This window comes from Suricata suricatta, chromosome 13 (genome assembly GCF_006229205.1).
Source record: "Suricata suricatta isolate VVHF042 chromosome 13, meerkat_22Aug2017_6uvM2_HiC, whole genome shotgun sequence".
Classification (NCBI taxonomy): Eukaryota; Metazoa; Chordata; class Mammalia; order Carnivora; family Herpestidae; genus Suricata; species Suricata suricatta.
Window position 1 is genome coordinate 26,021,593 of NC_043712.1, and position 6,000 is coordinate 26,027,592.

A 6,000-nucleotide genomic window follows, 5' to 3' on the forward strand; every position below is an offset into this window, starting at 1 on the left:
CACAGGCACACACATATGTCCATCAGGACACCTGGTGCTGAGGCCTGTGCAGAGCAAATGTTGACCATTGCAGCAGAAAGCAAGCGGGGCACACAACTGCCTCAAGCGAGCAGGCTTTTTCTTTTCTTCCCATAGTGACGAAGGACGCGCAGCCCTGGGTGTGCCCAGCTGCTGCCACTCTCAAGACCAGGCTGGCTTGGCCTTCACTTTGTAGGCCTGGATCAGAGAAGGCTACTTCCAGGCGATAACCCAAGGGCAGTGGGAAAGCAAGGGGGGAGGGGGCTGGAAGTGGCGAGCAGAACCAGGTACTGGAGAAAAGAAAGAGGTGTTCTTCTCTTTATATTCCCTGGTCTTTGTATAAGAGACATGACTCATCAAATGGGTCTCCTAGATGGAAGATTTGGACGCTCTGTGCGCAGCAGATAAGAGTGCGGCCCTCTTGCAGAAAGTAAATTCATTGACTGCTCCCCCATAAAGTCAATAATGCCAGGCTTATCAGCTGTCCTCATTCCTCACTCAGCCCCCTGGGGACCAGACTTGAAATAAAGGCCACGGCTTCAGGGCCTGGAGAGTGGAGGTGCAGGATTGGGCTAGGAAGGGGCCTCTGCCCCCCTGGGCCATATTTTAGGCAGGTGGGGGAAATCTGCCAGGCCTAGGCTGCCCAGAGCCCTCAGCTTTCCAGACTGACAAATCTCAAACCAAATACATACACCAAGGGGGTGAGGGAGGTATCCCATAGCCCTCAGATTGAGCAGATGTTTCCAGGAGGCTCCACTGGGGCTTCCTAGGACAACTAGAGGATGATATTCTAAATGTAACCAACAAAAATCTACTGAGAAAACCTTGATTTCTTGCCACTGTTCTCACATTTGCTTTTCATAACACAGTACTTCTGCACTGCCCAAGAGCACGTCTATCTTTCTTAGCTGGTGAGATCTGGTTTCCTTACAAGTTGCCTGAACTAAGCACAGAGTAAAGTCACTTGTTAGCATAAGCCACGCCCTCATACTAGAATAGTTCCTCTTTCCACTTTGGAGAGCGGCATTTCCAGAGGCAGACAGACAACAGGGAAATGAGGACCAAGTTAAGACCTAGAATCTCACATCTCTACTGGGCACATCTCCTTTCCTGACTTCTGCTTTCCCCAGCTCCCATAGCTAAGCTTGTTCCCACAGGGAGAGTGCATCCGGTCCTGGTTTCCAGCTGAAGCAACAGGTGCAGAAATGGCCCCTCCCTCTTCCCCATTTCTCTCACGTTGCCTGGGTTGTGCTGCCTCAGGTCTAACAGGGACCAGTGTGTCCTCACTCCTTTACCCCTTTCCAGAAATTGCTTTCATATCTGCTCCAGAACCCAGGACCTCACTACCAACTCTCCTGCCCCAATTTATCTATGCTTTGGCCTTGGATCTCTAATTCCCTGTGCCCTCTGGATAAGACCCTACATTGGTCCCATAATACTTCTTCTCTGTGACCTGCAGCCCCATTTCCCAGCCCAATACCAAGTGCCTCTCAGCCTTGAGCACTTTCTGTCCCTGGATGCCCTGTGTCTGTGTTTGGCACTGGCTGGGAATTTTTAGGAGTGACCTTACCTGAATACTTGGCACCTTATGCCCACCTGGGTAAGGCTCTGCCCTCTGTCTCCACAACTGGAGGGATCCCGGGGTTTCTGGGATCAGTGTCAGTGAACCTAAATTCCCCCCAATCCCTGCCTGGGAAAATTTGTTGAGTCAACAATGGACCTCAGCCCTCAAGACAGTAGTAATCTAGCCAGAAGTGTTTATTAAAGACATCATGTTCTTATTCAAATAATCTTTTTACACTTTCTTTTATCCAAACTTCATAGAAGGATATCCTGGGCCCCCTCCCACCCCAGTCTGCTCCTTGCCCACATTTCCAGTTGTATTTTTTAAAACTATTTATCCATACATAGCTAGGTAGTCTTCTGAGATCAGGTGAGATGGGGCGCTTTCAGGGCGGTATGGCTGTAGACTATAGCCGGGCAGTGCTATATGATTTTATTGATTTCCTTTCTTCAGAAATGCTTTCTTCCCTTCCTTCGTGCAAATTTTCTGTTAAGTCTTAAGACCCAGCTGCACCTCACTGTCCGTCCCCTGCCCTCCTTCCTGGAGCGTTTTCTAGCTTTGGATGCTCAGGCTGCCTTCCACAAAGTCTGGGACTCTGGTGCCCTTTCCTAAGCTTGGTCTTTGAGACTCAATTCTGCTAAGTGTTGTTTTAATCCCATGTGCTGTCTCCCCAGAAGACAGAACATATACCTGTGCCCTGAGGTCAGGGTCATTGCTTATCACCAGACCTCAGGACAAGGCCCTCTACCAGACTGTTAAATATATAATCTTACAGAAAAATTATTACTTGGGTTTATTAGGAAAACAGAAGTTCAAAGGATTTATTCCAAAAGTAGGAAAAAAAGCAAGTAAAGATAATAATATTAACAATAGTTGTCATTTATTGAACATCTACCAGAAGCTGTAGATTTCCTATATTTCTTTTTTTTTTAATTAATTAATTAATTTTAAAAGAGACAGAGAGAGCACAAGTAGGGAGAGGGCAGAGAGAGAGGGGGGCAGAGGATTCCAAGTGGGTTTTGTGCTGATAGTAGACAGCCCGAGGTAGTGCTCGAACTCATGAACCATGAGATTATGACCTGAGCTGAAGTGTGAACCACCCAAGTGCCCCCCTATATTTTTTACAATACCCCTTAAAGGTAGGTATTAATTTTAGCCCCGTTAATTGGAAAAATATAGGAAATCAGACGTTAAATAACTAGCCCACAATCACAAAACTAGAAAGCGGTGCTCCTGGATTTGAGTCCAAATTTGTACAACTCATAAGCCCTTGCTGGTCCCATCAAACTCTCTCAATGTGCATTATCCAATATTGCGAGCTACTAGCTACATGACTCTATTTAATTAAAATTAAACATTCAGTTTGTCAGTTACATTTGCCACATATCAAGTGCTCAATAATCACATGTGGCTAGTGGCTACTGCACTGAACAGTGCAGATAGAAATCATTTCCAGCATCACCAGCTGCTCTACTTAGACAGGACCACTATACGTGTTCTCTGGCTTTCCGCTAGGATATTCACTATGAGATAGCTCATAGTGAATGATAACTGGCATGATATGAGGAGAGGGCAGCTTCCTAAAAGCAAAGGCTTTCCTTTGGTCTGTGAAGTCACCCTTTGGTTTTTCTGTTAAACAGGATGTGGTTGGATTAGAGGTTTGCACAGTTTAGGCTCCAAAACAAACTCTTACACACTCCAACTTGTCATTCTTCTAAAAGAGCTGAGGGGTGCCTGGGTGGCTCAGTCGATTAAGCGTCTGACTTTGGTTCAGGTCATGATCTCACAGTTTGTGGGTTCGACCCCCGCATCAGGCTCTGTGCTGACAGCTAGCTCAGAGCCTGGAGCCTGTCTTCAGATTCTGTGTCTCCCTCTCTCTCTGACCCTTCCCTGCTCATGCTGTCTCTCTCTCTCTCTAAAATAAATAAAGTAAACAAATTTTTTTTAATTAAAAAAAATAAAAGAGCTGAAAAACATTTGGTGGCAATATAGGTTCAGAAAATTATTCATCCAATTACCCTTCTTGCAGTATTCATGTACTAGAAATTTTTCTCTGAATGACTGAAACTAGAGGGAATGATTGAATTTAGAAGTTTTCAATAAAGGAAAAAAAGCTGGTGATAAATATGAAATTAACTAAACTTACAGAAGCCTAAGAATAATGATACCAGTTGCTAAAGGACTTTTGTTGGTAAATCAAATTGGGGAAAGGTCAACTAAAAAGGACACAAAAGAGTAATAGGTGAGAAAATAAATTTTAAAGAGGATTATTAAATTTACAGAGCAAATCAATGAAGAACTGGAGGAAAGAAAGGAGAAAAACACAGAAAACTAAAAATTTGTCTTCTAAAACCTGTGATTATTCCTTTAAATCTTTTATGAAGCATGTTATATATTATGAATTTTTATAAAATGTAGAAGGGCATTCTGTAGTAAAATCATAGTACAAACAACGGTGCACAGTACACATGCCAAAAAGAAAACCATACAAGAGACAACTATAGGATTTGGTGTTACCATGATTTAAAATTTTAGCCATTCTAATAGGTGTGCAATGGCTATCTCTTTGTGGTTGTAATTTCCATTTCCCTGATGGTTAATGATGTTGAACATCTGTTTTAAAAAGTTACATGAATAATCAGCATTATAGTTCTCTATCTTTACTCCTCTGTTAGCAACAATAACTTGTACTCCCTTCAGAAAATGCTGTTACATCTAGCACTTGGGTCAGTAGTTTATAGATAGCTTTGGTATATTACATGGAGCGAGAATAGTCATACAGAAACTTTCTTAAACGGTAAAGGTATAAATTTAGGTTAGAAATAAAAGTAATAGTGACTTTTGGTAAGGATAGGCATTTCCACAAAATTTCTGGAGAAGCATACATTTAAGAAGAGGAAAATGCTGCAATTTGGCATACTTTGCACTTTTGTGTACAAAGTAAAAAATGAGTCCCAAACACAAAGTGTGATGAAGCGGAGCTGGGTGCACGGGCTGAACTACCCACAAGCTCTGACTGAAGTCAGTTCTCAGTGAAAACACAGAAAACGGTTTTTAATTAACAGCTAAGCTAGGACTGACTGGTTTGTTAATATTTGCTTCAGTAATAGCTCATGAGGTGTTCGTTGGAAGAAATTATGACAAACAAAAATGGCAACATTTCCCCCAGTTTTACTGCGATGTAACTGACCTATAACATTGTTTGGGTTTAAGGTGTACAACATAATGATCTGATAGATGATATGTATTGTGAAATGATGACCACAAGTTTAGTTAACATCCATCACCTCACATAGCTCAAGGTTTTTGTTTTCTTGTGATGAGAACTTTTAACGTCAATTCTCTTAGCAACTTTCAAATATACAATATAGTATTGTTAACTGGACTCATCATGCTGTACATTATTACCCAAGAAATTATCTCATAACTGGGAGTTTGTACCTTTTGACCACTTTCACCCCATTTCCACCATCCCTACCCTCTGCCTCTGGCAACCACCAATCTCTTCTCCATTTATGAGTTTTGTTTTTCTAGATTCCACATATAAACAAGATTATACAGTATTCTTCTTTCTCTGATACTTCCCTTAAGATAATGCCTTCAACGTTGACTTATGTTGCCACAAATAGCAGGATTTCCTTCCTTCTTGTGGATAAATAATATTCCATTCTCTCTCTATATATACACCACATCTTCTAATCCATTCATACTTTGATAGTTACTTAGGATGTTTCCATACCTTGCCTATTGTAAGAAAGCTACAATGTTTGTATTGTTTATTGTAAGAAAGCTACAATGTACAGGAAGTGCAGAGATCTCCATGGGCTAATGATTTCATTTTCTTTTTTCTTTTTTTTAAAATAGTTTATTGTCAAATTGGTTTCCATACAACATCCAGTGCTCTTCCCCACAAGTGCCCTCCTCCATCAACACCACCTCTTTTCCCCCCTCCCTTTTCCCCTTCAGCCCTCTGTTTGTTTTCAGTATTCAATTGTCTCTCCAGTTTTGCGTCCCTTTCTCTCCCCAACTCTCTTTCCCTCTTCCCCTCCCCCTGGTCCTCCATTAGGTTTCTCCTGTTAGACCTATGAGTGCAAACATATGGTATCTGTCCTTCTCTGCCTGATTTATTTTGCTTAGCATGACACCCTCGAGGTCCATCCACTTTGCTACAAATGGCCAGATTTCATTCCTTCTCACTGCCATGTAATACACCACTGTATATATATACACCACATCTTCTTGATCCATTCATCAAGTGATAAACATTTAGACTCTTTCCATGATTTGGCTATTGTTGACAGTGCTGCTGTGAACATTGGGGTACATGTGCCCCTATGCATCAGCACTTCTGTATCCCTTAGGTAAATCGCTAGCAGTGCTATTGCTGGGTCATAAGGGAGTTCTATGGATCATTTTTT

General features: G+C 42.1%; 1 protein-coding gene across 1 annotated transcript in view; it reads right to left on the bottom strand.

Annotated features, from left to right (window-relative positions):
* Window positions 1–6,000, bottom strand: part of FKTN (fukutin) — a 94,973-nt gene that overhangs the window by 14,005 nt on the left and 74,968 nt on the right. The window lies entirely within an intron of this gene.